Below are 17,618 nucleotides of genomic sequence, written 5' to 3' on the forward strand. Positions count from 1 at the left end.
ATCAGTGCATTGAAAATCACACACGCCCAAAAGTGTGGGCTTGTTCCCAGCAAAAAACCATGTTGTGTTTTAAATGCCCTAGGAACTACAGAGTCTATGAGTATCGCTCTAGTAAAACTCACACTGCCCGGAGAAGACAACCCAATAGCTGTCCAAATGGTCATCGGAAACATTCCTGACAGTTTGTTAGGGATGGATATACTTGCTGGGAGACAATGGGAAGACTCAGAAGGCTTTCTCTGGTCTTTCGGAGCTCCCAGCCTTAACATCAGGCTGCTACAAACAGCTCCTTCCCTACCGTTCAGCAAAATCACTTCTGTGAAACAATATCCTTTACCCTCTGGTGCTAAAGATGGCATCAAGCCAGTCATTCAGGAATTGAAAGATCAAGGAGTAATTGTTAACACTCACAGCCCTTTTAACTCACCAATCTGGCCAGTTAAAAAACCCAATGGAAAGTGGAGACTGACAGTTGATTACAGACGGCTTAATGCCAACACAGACCCTCTTACAGCAGCGGTCCCAAATACAGCTGAATTAATAATATCAATTCAGGAGAAAGCTCACTCTATTACAGCAACAATAGATGTTAAAGACATGTTTTTGATGATACCCATACAACAAGAAGATATGGACCGTTTTGCCTTTACATGGGAGGGACAGCAATATACCTTCACACGTCTACCCCAAGGGTACCGACACTACCCCACTTTAGCCCACCATGCTTTAGCCCAAGAATTAGAAGAACTATCTAAACCTGACACTGTAGCTGTTTACCAGTCCATAGATGATATTTTAGTGGGAGGGGAAGAAAAAGAAGTAGTGGAGGATGTTCAACAGAAAATAATTTCCCACTTAGAAAGCCTTGGTTTGCAGATCCCCTCAGAAAAATACAAAAACCTTCTCAAGAAGTGAAATTTTGAGGCATCTGGTGGAAAGGAGGTATGACATGCATCCCACCAGACACCCTAACTTCTTTAGATCAAATCAAGATGCCTGAATCTAGAAAAGAACTCCAACAAGCTCTAGGACTATTGGTATTTTGGAGAAAACACATTCCAGATTTTTCAATTATTGCCAGACCTCTTGATGATTTGTTGAGAAAGGGAGTAAAATGGGACTGGAGCCCTTCTCAGGAAGAAGCATTACAATTGTTGATTTTTGAAGCCACAGCTCATCAGGCCCTAGGCCCTATCCACCCAGCAGATCCTTTTCAGGTAGAATGGGGATTTGCTACCTCAGGATTGTCAGTACATATATGGCAAAGGGGTCCTGAAGGCCCAATCAGACCTGTTAGCTTCTACTCCCGTGGCTTGAAAGATGCTGAAAAAAGATTTACAACTTGGGAGAAAGGCTTATTTGTTGTTACCCAAGCTCTCATAGAAGTAGAAAAGATCACAAGAAAACAACCAATTGTGTTGAGAGGTCCCTTTAGAGTCATTAAAATAGTGATCACAGGGACTCCACCTCCTGAAGGGGTAGCACAACGAGCCTCAGTAAGGAAATGGTATGCACAAATAGAGCATTCTAATAACATCTTTTCAATTACTGAAGGTGCTGTGAAAAATTTACCAATACAAGACACAGAGAATCTGAACAGCAGCCAAGACAAACCTGCCTCAGTTCTTAAAATAGCCCCTCCCTTCTCCCCTGAGCAAACAGCACATTCATGGTTTACTGAGGCCTCAGCTAAGCGTGAAGGAAAAGTGTGGAAATACAGAGCTGTAGCTTTGCACACTTCTTCTGGAGAGCGGATCATTACAGAAGGGGAAGGCAGTGCCCAAATTGGGGAACTTAGAGCTGTTTGGAGTGTTTTCCAGAGGGAGGCACAAAACACCTCTCTTGTCTGTATTTACACTGACTCCTATGCTGTATATAAGGGCTGCACTGAATGGCTGTCTTTCTGGCAACAGAATGATTGGGAAGTTAACAGAATTCCAGTGTGGCAGAAAGAAAAGTGGCAAGAAATTTTACAAATTGCAAGTCAAGGGAATTTTGCTGTAGGGTGGGTAGCCTCTCACCAGACAGATGATAATCCAGCAGGAGAATGGAATAACAGAGCTGATGAATTAGCAAAATTAAGTCCTCTGAAAAAGGATGAAATCACTGAAGATTGGGAGCACTTATTAGAATGGCTGCATGTAAAACGACAACACACAGGTACAAAAGATTTATCCAAGGAAGCTCATGCCCGGGCTTGGCCCGTTACCAGAGAAATGTGTAACACCTGCATTTCAGCCCGTGAGCAGCGTCGCAAACGGCTAGAAAGACATCCTTTAGAGGATGACCCACTACACTTGAGGACAGGTAAAGGCTTATGGGATGCATGGCAGGTAGATTACATGGGTCCCTTTAAGCAATCAGGAGGTAAACATTTTGTGTTAGTGGGGGTTGAGATTACATCTGGATTAGTTCAGGCCGAGGCATTTAAAAGGGCTACAGGGGAAAACACTGTTAAAGCATTGCAGATATGGTTCGGGACTTTCCCAAAACCACAGGAAATTCAATCTGATAATGGGTCACACTTTACTGCTAAAGTAGTACAGGAATGGGCAAAAGGTGAAGGGATAAAATGGACTTTTCACACTCCCTATTACCCTCAAGCTAACGGAATTGTAGAAAGGACTAATGGTCTTTTAAGACGACTTCTGAAACCACAAGAGGGAGGCTGGGATGGCCGGTTGCATAAAGCTGTGCAAAGTGAAAATGAAAGATGGGGGGTGAATGGGTGCGCCAAAATTACTGCTTTTTGCCCAAATCCTCTGAGCTTAATCTCCTCACAAAGAGGACCAAATGATCCCGAAACTCCAGTTCATGACCCGGGACACCCTGTTTTGGTAGACCTCCCTACGGTGGGAGAAGTACCACTTGTGTTGAAAACTTCTCTGAATAAAGTTGCGTGGATAGCATCTGATGCCTTAGGAAAAGAACATCGGATAAATACCCGCTGGATAATTCCATCATTTTAATGTTCTGCCCTTAGGTGGCAGATTTTTCTGTGTTTTGCTATTGCAGGAGAACTCCGAGGGGACACTTCAAGTGACATGAAAACAAAATAACCATGTTAACATTATTAATACTTCTCTGTATCCTGCCACACTCCCATGGCCAGGAGCCAGCTGAGTGGCCGTGGTCTGAAGACACTGTTAGATATACCAGTACTCAAGAATCACATCCCAGAAGTCGTCACCTGAACCTGGCAACCTCAGGGTATCATGGGGGTCCACGTGAGTGGGGATGGGATAAGAATGAACGGGTTTACAACTCTAAATGGTACAGTTGGTTTGGGGATATTTTTGTGGGCGGATGTTGGGATCGGGATTGTGTGGGGCTGGGTGGGTGGGATGTGGTTTGATAGTAAATCAAACTTGGAGAGTTCTTGATCACATGGACTGGGATCACATGGACTGGGATTTCACAGGCTGGACCATCTGGATCAGAACCATAGAAACTGGGATCATCTGGACCGGGGTGGCCGCCTCGGAACGATGCGAACCGAGGCGGTCCCGCCCGGCCCAGGGCAACCTCCCCGTCCCTCCCAGTCCCGCCCGGGGGCGCGGCCAAAACTCCCCGCAGCGAACGCGGCGGTCCCGGAGCGATCCTGGAGCCGATCCCGGAGCGATTCCGGGTCCGATCCCGGTCCCTGTTTCGGCCTCGGTCTCAGTCTCGGTCCCGGAGCGCTCCCGGTGCTGATTCCGGTCGCGGTGCCGATCTCGATCCCGGAGCGGTGCCAGTCTCGGTGCCAGTGCCGGTTCCAGTTTCAGTCCTGGTCTCAGTCTCGGTGTCGGAGCGGTGCCGGTGCCGTTTTTGGTCCCGGAGTGCTCCCAGTGCCAATCGCAGTCCTGGTCCCGGAGCGGTGCCAGTCTCGGTGCTGGTTCCGGTGCCGGTCTCGGTCTCGATCCCGGAGCGCTCCCGGTCTGGGTTCTGGCCGCAGTCCTGGAGCAGTCCTGGAGCCGGTGCCGGTTCCGAAGCGCTCCCGGCGCCGGTCCCAGTGTCGGTGTCAGTCTTGGTTCCGGTACCAGTTCTGGTGCCGGTTTCGGTGTCGGTCCCACAGTGCGGGTCCCGGAGCGGTGCCGGTCTCGGTTCCGGTCTCGGTCTCGGTCTCGGTGCCGGAGATTTTAGGGTCTTTTGGGTGATTTTAAGCCAAACCGGGCCCTTGACCCCGCCCATTCCCCCTCAAAATTCCCGCCGTTTCCTGGACCCCGCCCCTTTCCCCTCCCAGTTCCCGCCCTTTCTCTGACCCCGCCTCGTTCCATTCGTTCCCCGCCCTTTCATTGGCCACGCCTCTTTTCCCGTGGGCCCCGCCCATCTGCTGGCGCGTTCCGTCCGGCGCATGCGCAGACGACCCAGAGGTGGCTCTCCCGGGCGCCGCCATCTTTGTTCCCGGTCCCCCGAGCCGGCTCCGGCGTGTCCGAGACCTGCGGTGGGGGCATGGGGGATCTATAGGGGATCTATAGGGGATCCATAGGGGATCTATAGGGGTCTGAGAGGACCTGGAAGTCTCCTTAGAGGATTTGGTGGGGCATCTGCAGGAGATTTGGGGCGGTCTGTAGGGGCTTTAGGGCGGTCTGGGGATCCCTAAAGGGGGCTGGGCGGGTCTCGGGGCTCTATCGGGGTCTGGGGGCTCTGTAGAGGGTCCAGCGGGTCCGTAAAGGGGGTCCGGGCGTCCCTAAATGGGGTCTGGGTGTCTGTGGGGGATTTGGGGGGTCTCTGTGGCGTTTTGGGGGATTTGGGGGGTCTGTAGGGGATCTCTAGGGGTCAGCGGGAGCCTGTAGCGGGTCCGGAGAGGTCTGGGGGTGTCTGTGGGTCCCTGTGGGGGATTTGGGGGGTCTGGGGGGGTCTGGAGGTCCCCAGGGGGGTCTGAGGGGATATGTAGGGGCTCGATAGAGGGTCCTTGGGTGCCTGGGGGACCCTATAGGGGATCTAGGGTTCTCTACTTGGGATGTAAGGGGGTCTGGGGGAGTCTTGGCATCTCTATAGTGGAGTTTTGGGGCCCATAAAGGAAATTTTTGTGAATTTTTGGCTCTATACAGCTAATTCTTGGAAATTTGGGGTCCAAATTGGGCAATTTGGGGTGTTCTATTGAATTATTAAAAAAATAGGAATAGCGCCCTAATGCCGATATCCAACAATGACGGACAAAAGACTCTCCAGCAGTTTAGAGTTAGAAAGTGTATGTTTAATTACGACGCCGGGCAGCGTGCGGGATAGCTCCCGAACACACGCGCGCTCACAGAAGATCACAGGGTCTTTTTATGTACAGAAGGATTGAATACCCAAAACACAAATGTATATTCATGACTTTAGTACCTCCCATTCCCCGCTCCCTATGGTAATTAGCCAAAAGCTATTAAGCATGCGTGGTTTGTTCTTTGAAATGGGTCGGTGGTCTTTTTTATGGGGCGGGGTCTCAAAATGATGAAGTAAGTGAGTCTTCTTCACTTTGACTTTTTAACCTTTTAGTGTTGCGTGACAACTGAATCCCATTTTCCCAGGAGTATTTGATTTCTGAGTTCATTGTCCTTCTTGAAGCCTATTGATTAGTCAGAATACACAAACATAAGTTGACAGGCCCCATGATTTATCAGTTCCTTGAATCCGGCTTCTGCTTATCAAAAGGGAAGTCTATCTGTCTTACTTCAGCAATATCCAGTATAAAGTCTGTAATTCTTCAAAATTAATGTTTCAATCCCCTTGGTCCCTGCTCCCTCGTGGCCATGGCAAGAGCGGGCTGGGCTGGCCCTGGCAGGGGGCTCTCCTCGGGTCCCTGCTGATCAGGGCTATGGCCCCGTGTTCCTCTGTCTTGCAGCCCTTGAAGACACGGCAGATGACAGCAGCCCTGCCATCAGAAACCTGGCCATTGAAACAGCCTTGGTCCTCCGGGCAGTCCAGAGAGCTCCGTACTCCATCCCGCGGAAGCTGCGAGATCAGCTGCGCAGGGCACGGAAGACACGGCCTCGACTGTCGGGCCTGGGCTGGCTGCGCTGCTGGAGCTCTGCGGAGAGCTGATCTGGGACACTCTGTCTGCTGGGGCCAACTGAGCCAGCGGGGATTTTCTTCTTCTACAGGATTCTTCTTTTCTTCTTTTTTTTCTTCAGTATATAAATATAGGATATGTGTTACAATACACGGACTCCCAGGATTTTTCTTTTGCTGCCCTGGGTGCACAGGGGAAGAGGGGGAAAAGGGTGCTTTGTGCTCAGCAAGCTGCCCAGGCGTGCAGCCTTGCAGAGAAAATGGCCAGAAGCCCCTCGGCCCTCGGTGGTCCTGCGGAAGCCTTTGCACTGCCAAGAGAGCGCGTGGGCGGGGGCCGGAGCTGTGGGCATCCCTGCGAGGCCGGAGCCTGGAGATGGCCACAAGCCCTGTGCCAGCCAGGAACCGCCGTCTGTGTCCTCCTGCCCGTGTGCTGCTGGCCGGATTGCTGAGGGCTCCGCGGTGCCTCTTGATCGGGCTCCTCTGGAGCTGCTGTGGGGCTGCGCCTCTGCTGCCGGGCAGGCTGGCCGGGCTGGGGGAGACTCTGAGGGGCTGGGCTGGTGGGAAGCCCTGAGGAATTGGGTGTCAGAGGCCACAAGCAGCCCCTGGGGAGCTGCCATGTTCCTGCCAGCCGGCTGCTCTGGCGCTCCCCCAAAGCACCTGCGGAGTGAGTGCAGGGAAAGGTGGAACCTTGCGCTCAGGGCCCTTCTCGAGCTCACTGAGGATCCCTCCCTCAATGGTGACAAGGGGGCAGTGGCTGGAGCTGAGCTGGGGAATGCAGTCGCTTGGGCTTGGCTGGGCTTCGAGAGCTCAGGCAGCTGCTCCCAGCTCTCCTGCCTCCTTGTTCGGCTGCCCGAGTACCTCGGGACAGGCCTTTGGCCTCTGGGCCCTGTTGGCACCAGGGCGGCGTTTCACGACTTGTGTTCCTCACAGGCCAAAAAAGTGTGGCCCCTGACTGAACATTTTGTGGAGCTCCTGCGGGACACAGATGAACAGTCAGTCAGGATGACGGCCGTGATGCTCAGCTTTGCAGTTTTGGACAAGGACATGCTGAGACCCAGCCCTGTCGCCCTGCAGCTGGTTGCGGTGCTCCTGCCACTCTCTGACCATGCAAGGCTCTGTGCCCCCAGCCACGGCCACTGTGTGCCCACCAAACACTTGGTGCCCTGTGGGTTTGCAGGCTCACGCCCAGCTGAGCCCCGAGCAGCCGATGCTGAGGTCTTTTTTTCTTCCTTTCATAGAGGATAACGGCCAGGTGCAGCTGCTGTCCACACTGCTCTTCTGAAAATTGGTGACTGTTTGCAGGGCCCCTGGGAGGGAATATTGGGGGTTCCTGGCAGCAGGATCCTTGTGCAGCTTCAGGCTGGGGTGGGCAGCACTTCCATCTGCAGCTTCCATGTGCTGCTCCGGCAGCTGCTGCTGCTGGGGATCCTGAGGGAAGAGGCAACGGGAGGGATGGAAATGCTGCATGGACAGCAGCAGCCAGGGCCAGGAATGAGCTTTGCCTTCCTGGCTGCTGAAATGAGGCTCCTTTAGTGCAAGAGGAGGCAAAGGCAAAATCAATTTCAACAATTCAAGGAAAACTGTAGAAAACTGGAAGCCTCTCAAAATGTCACACACATTCATCTGGGAGCTCTTCAGTGTTGGTTCTTGTAAAAAGCCTTTCCCGTTTTCCCTTGGCTCTGAGATTCTGGGAGCCACCGCTGGGCTTCAGAGTTCAACTGATTTTTATTTTCCAGGTTTTTAAACAGAGCTCTGAATTGGGCATCTCTTGCCACTTTTTCTGCTCAGAACCTTGAGAAAGGTTCTCTGCTCCTGTGAGCCACATCTTGAAGGGTGCTTGGCAACCATGGAATGCTCTGGGAAAGCACTTGATTGACTTCAGGGCCAGGCTGGAGAGCTCAGCCTGAGGAAAGAACTGTTCCAGATGCCTCTGTCCATGTCCAGCTCCTCACAGCTGAGTCCCTGAACACCCTGGGTGGTTTATAGGGATTGATTTTCCCCTCCTGTTCACTTGGAGGTGATTTTGCCATCCTTTAGAGGAACATCTGACCAGCCCCTGCCCCCATTCCATTTTATTCTCTCCACTTTGAAGCTGGACCGCTGGGTTTGACATGTAAATTGGTAGTGTCTCGTCGTTCTTTCCTCCAGCCCTCAATTGCGACGTATTAAACACTGCAAATGGCCTCATTTGTCTGGTGGGGAAGATGTGAGGTGGAGAAAGTTATCAGGATTTGTTTTCATGAACCTTGTGCTAGTAAAGAAAAATGAGGTTTGTCATTTTGGTGTGGTGCTGAGTGTTGGGATTTGGGAGTTTATTTCTTGCTATTGTTCTTATTATTTATTAGTGTTACTTTTCACTGGTCAGATTTTTAAATCTTAGACATGATTAACCAAGGCTGGATGTAAGTCATTAGGAAAATTCCCTTGCATTTTCCACTGGGATTAAACTGTTCAGTCGACTCCAAGTTGCCAGTGGATTCTAAAGATGGGAAATCCTGTTAGTGGTGGGTTTGGTGTGGTTTGGAGCTGGGGAAGGCTCTCATCCCAGTCCGGAGGTGCCCCAAGCCCGCTCTGCTGCCACGTCTGCACTCGCGGCCCCTCACGGCTGCCCTGCCCTGGGGACACGGTGGGACCCCGCTGTGCCGGGGCTGAGGCTCCTCACGGCCCCTCAAAACCCCTCCTGGCTACACAGAACCTCTCCTGGCCCCTGACAGCCCTTCATGGCCCTTCATTGCCCCTCCCGGCCCCTCAGGGCCCCTCCTGGCCCCAGGCGTGGAGCTCCTCCCGAAGGAGAAGGGGCCGGGCCCTGCTGGTTCTCCTTTTATTTCGGTCGTTTCGCAGCCATGAGGAAAGAAAGGCTGAAATGGAGCCTTTGCCCAGCGGTTCCCTCTGGGTTAATTGCAGCCAAAGCTCCGTGCTGGCGCTGGCCCGAGCACCAGCATCCCTGCAGCCCCGCCGGCCTTTGCTGTCCCCCCGTGTCCATTCCCTGTCCCCGAGGCCCGCCCGGCTCTGGCAGCAGCAGGAGCCGCAGCGCAGCGGGCGCCGGCCCGGCCCCGCCGGGGCTCCCGGGCAGGAGCAGCAGCAGCGCCAGCCCCTTCCCACCTGCTCCTGCCTCGCCTTCCAAGGCCTTTGTCCGGCTCAATTGCGGACTGGAGCAACGCTCACCCGCTGTAGTAGTTTGAAGGCAAAACAAATGAGAGGCTCCAAGTCAGAGATACAATTTAATAGGAAAAAAAGAAAGAAAGTAAAATAAAATAGATGCAATAATACAAAAGAACACTGACAGAGTCAGACTACAACCTGAGCGTAGTGATGGAAGCAGTCCAGATGAGGTGGTCTTCCTGAAGCAGTGATCCTGTAGAAAGGTCTGGTAGCTCGGGTCCTCTGGGAATCCAGTGGGTAAGCGTCCCTCTGGTGTTCAGAGTCTCAGCTTATACCCAGGCTGGAATGCTTGGTTTCTCCCTCTGGGCGGAGCATCTCACAATGGGATGGTGAGTCATGTGATAAGGCCTGATGGGCCCATTAACAGGAGGTAGTCCAGGAGGGGGTTATCTGTGAGCTGTGTAGCAAAGGTGTTGATGGGCCCATTAACAGAAGATAAGCCAGAGTGGAGGAGGCAGGGAGCACTGCCTCACCTGGTTTCAACAGTTCATGAAGATGGTGATAGAATATACTTCAACCGAGGACACCCGCCAACAGCCCAGACTGCTCAGGGCCGCCTGTGCTGCCCTGACCCAGCCTCCAGAGAAAGGAAGGGTCGGCTTCCAGCGCTGTTTTCAGCACTGTTTCACTCAGCCTGAGGTGACGGCAGGAGGCTGCTGCTGCCTTTGCCTTGGTAATTGGAGATCGCGGCTGCTGCTGCACCCCTCTGGCTGCCGACTGGATTTTATCAGGACAACTGCAATTGCCTTTTTCCATCCTTGCTACCCGCTGTGCTTTTGTGACAGTGAACTCAGTCTTTCTGTTGCAGGCACCGTGCAAATAAGAGATTGAAATGCTCCCAAGTCCCCGGGCACTAAGTCGAGGGGAATTAAAGCCACACAGGCCACATTTGCAGTGCTCCAACACAGCCCTGCTGCTGGTGCTGCTGAAATAGAATCAACTTAGAGAGGCCATCACAAAAATTGCCGCTGGGGTGTCAAACACAATGCAAAAATGCACCCGGAGAAAGAAAACCCAGAACTTCTTGACTCACTTCACTGCTTCCTCCGAGCAGCAGAAAAGGGAGATGCCCAGAGGTATTTCCAGCTGCTGCTGATCCCAGCTGGAGCTCTCTGCAGAGTCCCAGCAGGAACCTGAGCCCAGCCCGGGGAGCTCACACAGTGTCAGGGAGATTCTGTCTCTGGATTCAGTCAGGGTTGCATTCCCCAACAAGTGCTGGTGCCACCTCCTGTTTTCTTGGATTAAAACAGTAACACGGAAAACCTTACCAATGGCACAACTCCCCAGCCCACAAGGAAAAAAGAAAGGAGAAATTGTAAAGTTTTCCAAACATTTGTCCTGCTTTGCTGCAAAAGTCGTGCTGCACTCAGTATGGAAATCCAGGAGAAGCTGCAGTTGGTGGCACATCTTGTGCCAGCAGCTCGACCTCGTTCTCCACCAAAGGTTCTTGAAAAGAGCAGCTGGGACTGTGATGAAGGCTGCTGGGAAACTGCAACAGCTTTCCATAAGTGAAATGAAAACGCAAGAAATAAACCAAGAGGTTTTCCTCTATTTATTTCTATGCTTCCCTTTTCCGTGTTGCACTACTTCTCCGTGCCATTAATTCCAAATGGATCTCACCTCTCAGATCGATGACTTAGTGAGTTTTAGACCCTCGAAAATACCATGGGCCGTACATAGAGTTTGCCTTCCCCTGTTTTTGTTGCAAAGTAACGCTGGAGACATAAGCATAGTGCTTGGTCGGGCACGAATCCTACAACCAGGGAATGTGTCCTGACAGTGTCTGAGCCTCAGAAGGGACAATGTACAGCAGCGACCGAGGGAATTCCTCTGCCACAGCACCCCTATAGACCCCCCAGACCCCCCCTAAATCCCCTATAGAGACCCCCAGCCCCCTTCCAAATCCCCTATAGGACCCTCCCCCCCCCAGCCCCTTTTAGGAAGCCCCAAGCCCTCCCCAAATCCCCTGCAGAGACCCTGAGATCCCCTAAATGTACCGTCACACCCCTTCTAGGGACCCCCAGGCCCTCCCAAAATCCCCTAGGGAGACCCCCAGATCCCCTAGAAAGACCCCCAGGCCACCCTGAACCCTCTCGAGATCCCCTATATATCCCCTAGAGCCCCCTCAGACCCCTTTTGGGGACCCTCAGACCGCCCCGAAACCCCACACAGGGACCCACAGACACCCCCACACCTCCCTGGAGCCACTACAGGCTCCCCCAGATCCCCTATAGACCCCCCCAACCCCCAGAAAGGCCACCCAGACCCCCAATAATCCCCAAAAGAGACCCCCAGACCCCCGGACTTAGGGACGCCCCGAGCCCCTTTACGGACCCCTACGGACCCTCTGTAGATCCCTCAGACCCCTATGGAGCCCCATAGCCTGCCCAAACTCCCTTTAGGGACGCCCAGACCGCCCTAAATCCCCTATGGACCCCCTTAAACCCCTTACAGATCACCCACTAAAACCCCTAAAGACACCCCCAGGTCCCCCCAGACCTCTAGAGATCCCCTAGAGATCCCCTAGAGATCCCCCATTGCCCCACCGTAGATCTCGGACACGCCAGAGCCGGCGCGGGGGACAGGGAACAAAGATGGCAGCGACCGGGGGAGCCACTTCCGGGTCATCTGCGCATGCGCGGGACGGAACGCGCCAGCAGATGGGCGGGGCCCAAGGGAAAAGAGGCGTGGCCAATGAAAGGGCGGAGAACGAACGGAATGAGGCGGGGTCAGAGAAAGGGCGGGAACTGGGAGGGGAAAGGGGCGCGGCCAAGGGGACGCGCGGTCCTAAAAGGGTCCTGAAATCACCCAAAATGCGCCTAAAACTCTCCAAAGGGGTCTCAAATCCACCCTAAACCCGATCAGGTTTGGCCTCAAATTATCCAAATGGGATTAAAATCCCCACAAAGTGGCCTAAAATTACTCAAAGGGCACTAAAATACACCCTAAATCTCCATGGTTTGGCCTCAAATCAGCCAAATGGGGTTAAAAGAAGCCAAAGCGCTCTAAAATCCAACCAAGAGGCATAAAATTGAAAAAATTGGTTTAAAAAAACCCCACAAAAATAGCCTAAAATCACTATTAAATCTCCCTAATAGGTGTAAAGCATCCTGCTTCTGCCACCTACAATGCCGACCAAATCAGGAATTCTTCCAGATGCCAGCGGCCACAAGCTCTAAGCCTGGCTTCCCTTGGAGGGCCAAAGGCCTCCTACAAACTGACATCAGGCACCTGGGCAGGTGAGTTCAGTTTCCATTTTAAAAGACCATAATTCGTGCCCAAGACCCTTTGCCTGGCATCGTGCTTCTGCCCCCTACTATCCGTAACGAATCAGGATTTCTTCCAGATGCCAGCTGCCAGAAGCTGGAAGGCTGGCTTCCCTTTGAGAGACAAAGGCCTGCTACAAACTGACATCAGGAAGCTGGCAGCTGAGTTCAGTTTCCCATTGAAAACGACCGTCATTCACGCCCAAGTCCCTCTGCCGGGCATCCTGCTTCTGCCCCCTACTATCCGGAACGAATCAGGATTTCTTCCAGACGCCAGCTGCCACAAGCTTGTAGCCTGGCTTCCCATGGAGGGCCAAAGGCCTCCTACAAACTCACATCAGGCACCTGGGCAGCTGACTTGACTTACCCCTGGAAACAGGCCATCATTGCTGCCGAACTCCTTGTGCCGGCACCTGTCCTCTTCCACCTACAATCCCGAACAGAACAGGATTTTTCCAGATGCAAGCCGCCACAAGCTGAAAGCCTGGCTTCCCTTTGAGGGCCAAAGGCATGCTACAAACTGACATCAGGCACCTGGGCAGGTGACTTTACTTACCCACGAAACAGGCCGTCTGTTGTGCCCGACTCCCATTGCCGAGGACCTGGCCTCTGCCATCTACAATCCTGCACAGAACAGGATTTTATCCGGATGCAAGCTGGCACAAGCTGGAAGGCTGGATTCCCGTGGAGGGCCAAAGGCCTCCTACAAACTGACATCAGGCACCTGGGCAGGTGACTTTACTTACCCCTGGAAACAGGCCATCCTTTGTGCCCAACTCCCCGTGCCTGGCACCTGGCCTCTCCCACCTACAATCCCGAACGGAACAGGATTTCTTCCAGATGCAAGCTGCCACAAGCTGGAAACCTAACTCTGCTCTTAGGGTCAAAGGCCTCCTACAAACTGACATCAGGCACCAGGGCAGGTGCGTTCAGTTTCCCTTTGAAAATCACCGTCATTCGTGCTTAAATCCCTCTGCCTGGCATCGTGCTTCTGCACTCTACTATCCGGAACGAATCAGGATTTCTTCCAGATGCCAGCTGCCAGAAGCTGGAAGGCTGGCTTCCCTTTGAGAGCTAAAGGCCTCCTACATACTGACCTCCGGTACCAGGGCAAGTGACTGTACTTACCCCTGGAAACAAGCCGTCCTTTGTGCCCAACTCCCTGTGTCTGGCAGCAGGCCTCTCTCATCTCCAATCCCGAGCAGAACAGGATTTTTCCAGATGCAAGCCGCTACAAGCTGGAAGGTTGGCTTCCCTTGGAGGGTCAAAGGCCTCCTATAAAATGACATCAGGACCCTAGGCAGGTGACTTTACTTACGCCTGGAAACAGGTCATCCTTTGTGCCCAACTCCCATTGCCGAGGACCTGGCCTCTGCCATCAACAATCCTGAACGGAACAGGATTTCTTCCAGATGTCAGCTGCCACAAGCTGGAAAGCTAGCTCCACTCTTAGGGCCAAAGGCCTCCTACAAACTGACATCAGGCACCTGGGCAGGTGAATTTACTTGCCCTTGAAACAGGCCATCCTTTGTGCCCAACTCCCTGTGCATGGCACCTGGCCTCTCCTACCTACAATCCCGAAAGGAACAGGATTTCTTCCAGATGGAAGCCGCCACAAGCTGGAATTCTGGCGTCCCTTCGAGGGCCAAAGGCCTCCTAAAAACTGACATCAGGCACCTGGGCAGGTGACTTTACTTACCCACGGAAACAGGCCAACCTTGTACTACACTCCCATTGCCGACGACCTGGCCTCTGCCATCTACAGTGCTGAATGGAACAGGATTTCTTCCAGATGCAAGCTGCCACAAGCTGGAAAGCTAGCTCCTCTTTGAGGGCCAAAGGCCTCCTTCAGACTGACATCAGGCACCAGGGCAGGTGAGTTCAGTTTCCCTTTTAAAACGACCATCATTCATGCCCAAAACCCTCTGCCTGGCATCGTGCTTCTGCCACCTACAATTCCTGCTCGAATCTGGATTTTTTCTGGATGCAAGCTGCCACCAGCTGGATGTCTGACTTCCTTTTGAGGGCCAAAGCTCTCCTACAAACTGACATTAGGCACCTGGGCAGGTGAATTTACTTGTCCCTAGAAACAGGCAATCCTTTGTGCCCAACTCCCTGTGCCTGGCACCTGGACCCTCCCACCTACAATCCCGAACGAATCAGGATTTCGTCGAGATGCAAGCTGCCACAAACTGGAAAACTAACTTCCCTTAGAAGGTCCAAAGGCCTCCTACAAACTGACATCAGGCACCTGGGCAGCTGACTTTACTTACCCCTGGAAGCAGGCCATCCTTTCTCCCCAACTCCCTCTGCCGGGCACCCGGCCTCGGCCACCTACAATCCCGAACGGAAAAGGATTTCTTCAAGATGCAAACTGCCACGAGCTGGAGGTTTGGCTTCTCTTGGATGGCCAAAGGCCTCCTACAAACTGACATCAGGCACCTGGGCAGCTGACTTTACTTACCCCTGGAAGCAGGCCATCCTTTGTTCCCAACTCCCTCTGCCAGGTACCCGGTTTCGGCCACCTACAATCCCGAACGGAACAGGATTTCTTCCAGATGCAAGCTGCCAAAAGCTGGAAGTTTGGCTTCGCTTGGATGGCCAAAGGCCTCCTACAAACTGACATCAGGCACCTGGGCAGCTGACTTTACTTACCCCTGGAAGCAGGCCATCCTTTGTGCCCAACTCCCTCTGCAGCGCACCCGGCCTCGGCCACCTCCAATCCCGAACGGAACAGGATTTTTCCAGATGCAAGCTGCCACAAACTGGAATCCTGGCTTGTCTTGGATGGCCAAAGGCCTCCTACAAACTGACATCAGGCACCTGGGTAAGTGACTTTACTTTCCTCAGGAAAGAGGCCATCCTTTGTGCCCAACTCCCACTGCCGGGCACCTGGCCTCGGCCACCTACAATCCCGAACGGAAAAGGATTTCTTCCAGATGCAAGCTGCCACAAGCTGGAAGCCTGGCTTCCCGTGGCGGGCCACAGGCCTCCTACAAACTGACATCAGGCACCTGGGTAGATGATATTACTTACCCCTGGAAACAGGCCATCCTTTGTGCCCAACTCCTTCTGCCGGGCACCTGGCCTAGTCCACCTACAATCCCGAACGGAAAAGGATTTCTTCCAGATGCAAGCTGCCACAAACTGGAAGACTAGCTTCCCTTGGACGGCCAAAGGCCTCCTACAAACTGACACCAAACACCTGGGCAGCTGACTTTACTTACCCCTGGAAACAGGTCATCCTTTGTGCCCAACTCCCTCTACCGGGCACCAGGCCTCAGCCACCTACAATCCCGTACGGAACAGCATTTCTTCCAGATGCAAGATGCCACAAGCTGGAAACCTGGCTTCCCTTGGAAAGCCAAAGGCCTGCTACAAACTGACATCAGGCACCTGGGCAGCTGACTTTACTTACCCCTGTAAACAGGCCATCCTTTGTGCCCAACTCCCTCTGCCGGGCACCCGGCTTCGGTCACCTACAATCCCGAACGGAACAGGATTTCTTCCAGATGCAAACTGCCACAAACAGGAAGACTAGTTTCCCTTGGAGGGCCAAAGGCCTCCTAAAAACTGACATCAGGCACCTGGGCAGCTGACTTTACTTACCCCTGGAAACAGGCCATCATTTGTGCCCAACTCCCTCTGCCGGGCACCTGGCCTCAGCCACCTACGATCCCAAACAGAACAGGATTTCTTCCAGATGCAAGCTGCCACAAGCTGGAAGCCTGGCTTCCCTTGGAGGGCTAAAGGCCTGCTACAAACTGACAACAGGCACCTGGGGAGATGATATTACTTACCCCTGGAAACAGGCCATCCTTTGTTCCCTACTCCCTTAGCCGGGCACCCGGCTCCGGCCACCTCCGAACCCAAACGGAAAAGGATTTCTTCCAGATGCAAGCTGCCACAAGCTGGAAGCCTGTCTTCCGTTGGAGGGCCAAACGCCTCCTACAAACTGACATCAGGCACCTGGGCAGCTGACTTTACTTACCCCTGGAAACAGGCCATCCTTTGTGCCCAACTCCCTCTGCCGGGCACCTGGCCTCGGCCACCTACAATCCCGAACAAAACAGGATTTCTTCCAGATGCAAGCTGCCACAAACTGGAAGCCTGGCTTCCGTTGGAGGGCCAAAGGCCTCCTACAAACTGACATCAGGCACCTGGGCAGCTGACTTTAGTTTTCTCAGGAAAGAGGCCATCCTTTGTGCCCAACTCCCTCTGCCGGGCACCTGGCCTCGGCCACCTACAATCCCGAACGGAACAGGATTTCTTCCAGATGTATGCTGCCACAAACTGGAAGCCTGGCTTGCCTTGGAGGGCCAAAGGCCTCCTACAAACTGACATCAGGCACCTGGGCAGCTGACTTTACTTACCCCTGGAAACAGGCCATCCTTTGTGCCCAACTCCCTCTGCCGGGCACCAGGCCTCGGCCACCTAAAATCCCAAACGGAACAGGATTTCTTCCAGATGCAAGCTGCCACAAACTGGACGACTAGCTTCCCTTGGACGGCCAACGGCCTCCTACAAACTGACAGCAAACACCTGGGCAGCTGACTTTACTTACCCCTGGAAACAGGTCATCCTTTGTACCCAACTCCCTCTGCCGGGCACCTGGCCTCGGCCACCTACAATCCCGAACGGAACAGGATTTCTTCCAGATGCAAGCTTCCACAAACTGGAAGAATTGCTTCCCTTGGAGGGCCAATGGCCTCCTACAAACTGACATCAGGAACCTGGGCAGCTGACTTTACTTACCCCTGGAAACAGGCCATCCTTTGTTCCCAATCCCCTCTGCCGGGCACTCGGCTTCGGCCACCTACAATCTTGAACGGAAAAGGATTTCTTCCAGATGCAAGTTGCCTTGAACAGGAAGACTAGCTTCCCTTGGAGGGCCAAAGGCCTCCTACAAACTGACACCAGGCACCTGGGCAGCTGACTTTACTTACCCCTGGAAACAGGCCATCCTTTGTGCCCAACTCCCTTTGCCGGGCACCAGGCCTCAGCCACCTACGATCCCGAACGGAAAAGGATTTCTTCCAGATGCAAGCTGCCACAAGCTGGAAGCCTGGCTTGCCTTGGAGGGCCAAAGGCCTTCTACAAACTGACTTCAGGCACCTGGGCAGCTGGCTTTACTTACCCCTGGAAACAGGCCATCTTTGTTCCCAACTCCCTCTGCCGGGCACCTGGCCGCGGTCACCTACAATCCCGAACGGA

At 53.3% G+C, this 17,618-nt stretch overlaps 1 long non-coding RNA gene across 1 annotated transcript; it reads left to right on the plus strand.

The window, feature by feature from the left end:
- Positions 1 to 4,369: 4,369 nt before the first annotated feature.
- Positions 4,370 to 6,125, plus strand: LOC136304421 (uncharacterized). Its single transcript, XR_010724558.1, has 2 exons — positions 4,370 to 4,423; positions 5,810 to 6,125. It is a non-coding gene; the product is annotated as an uncharacterized lncRNA (long non-coding RNA).
- Positions 6,126 to 17,618: the final 11,493 nt, after the last annotated feature.

Source organism: Chamaea fasciata, unplaced genomic scaffold (assembly GCF_029207755.1).
Source record: "Chamaea fasciata isolate MVZ Bird 193981 ecotype frontalis unplaced genomic scaffold, bChaFas1.0.hap1 SCAF_83, whole genome shotgun sequence".
Taxonomy (NCBI): Eukaryota; Metazoa; Chordata; class Aves; order Passeriformes; family Sylviidae; genus Chamaea; species Chamaea fasciata.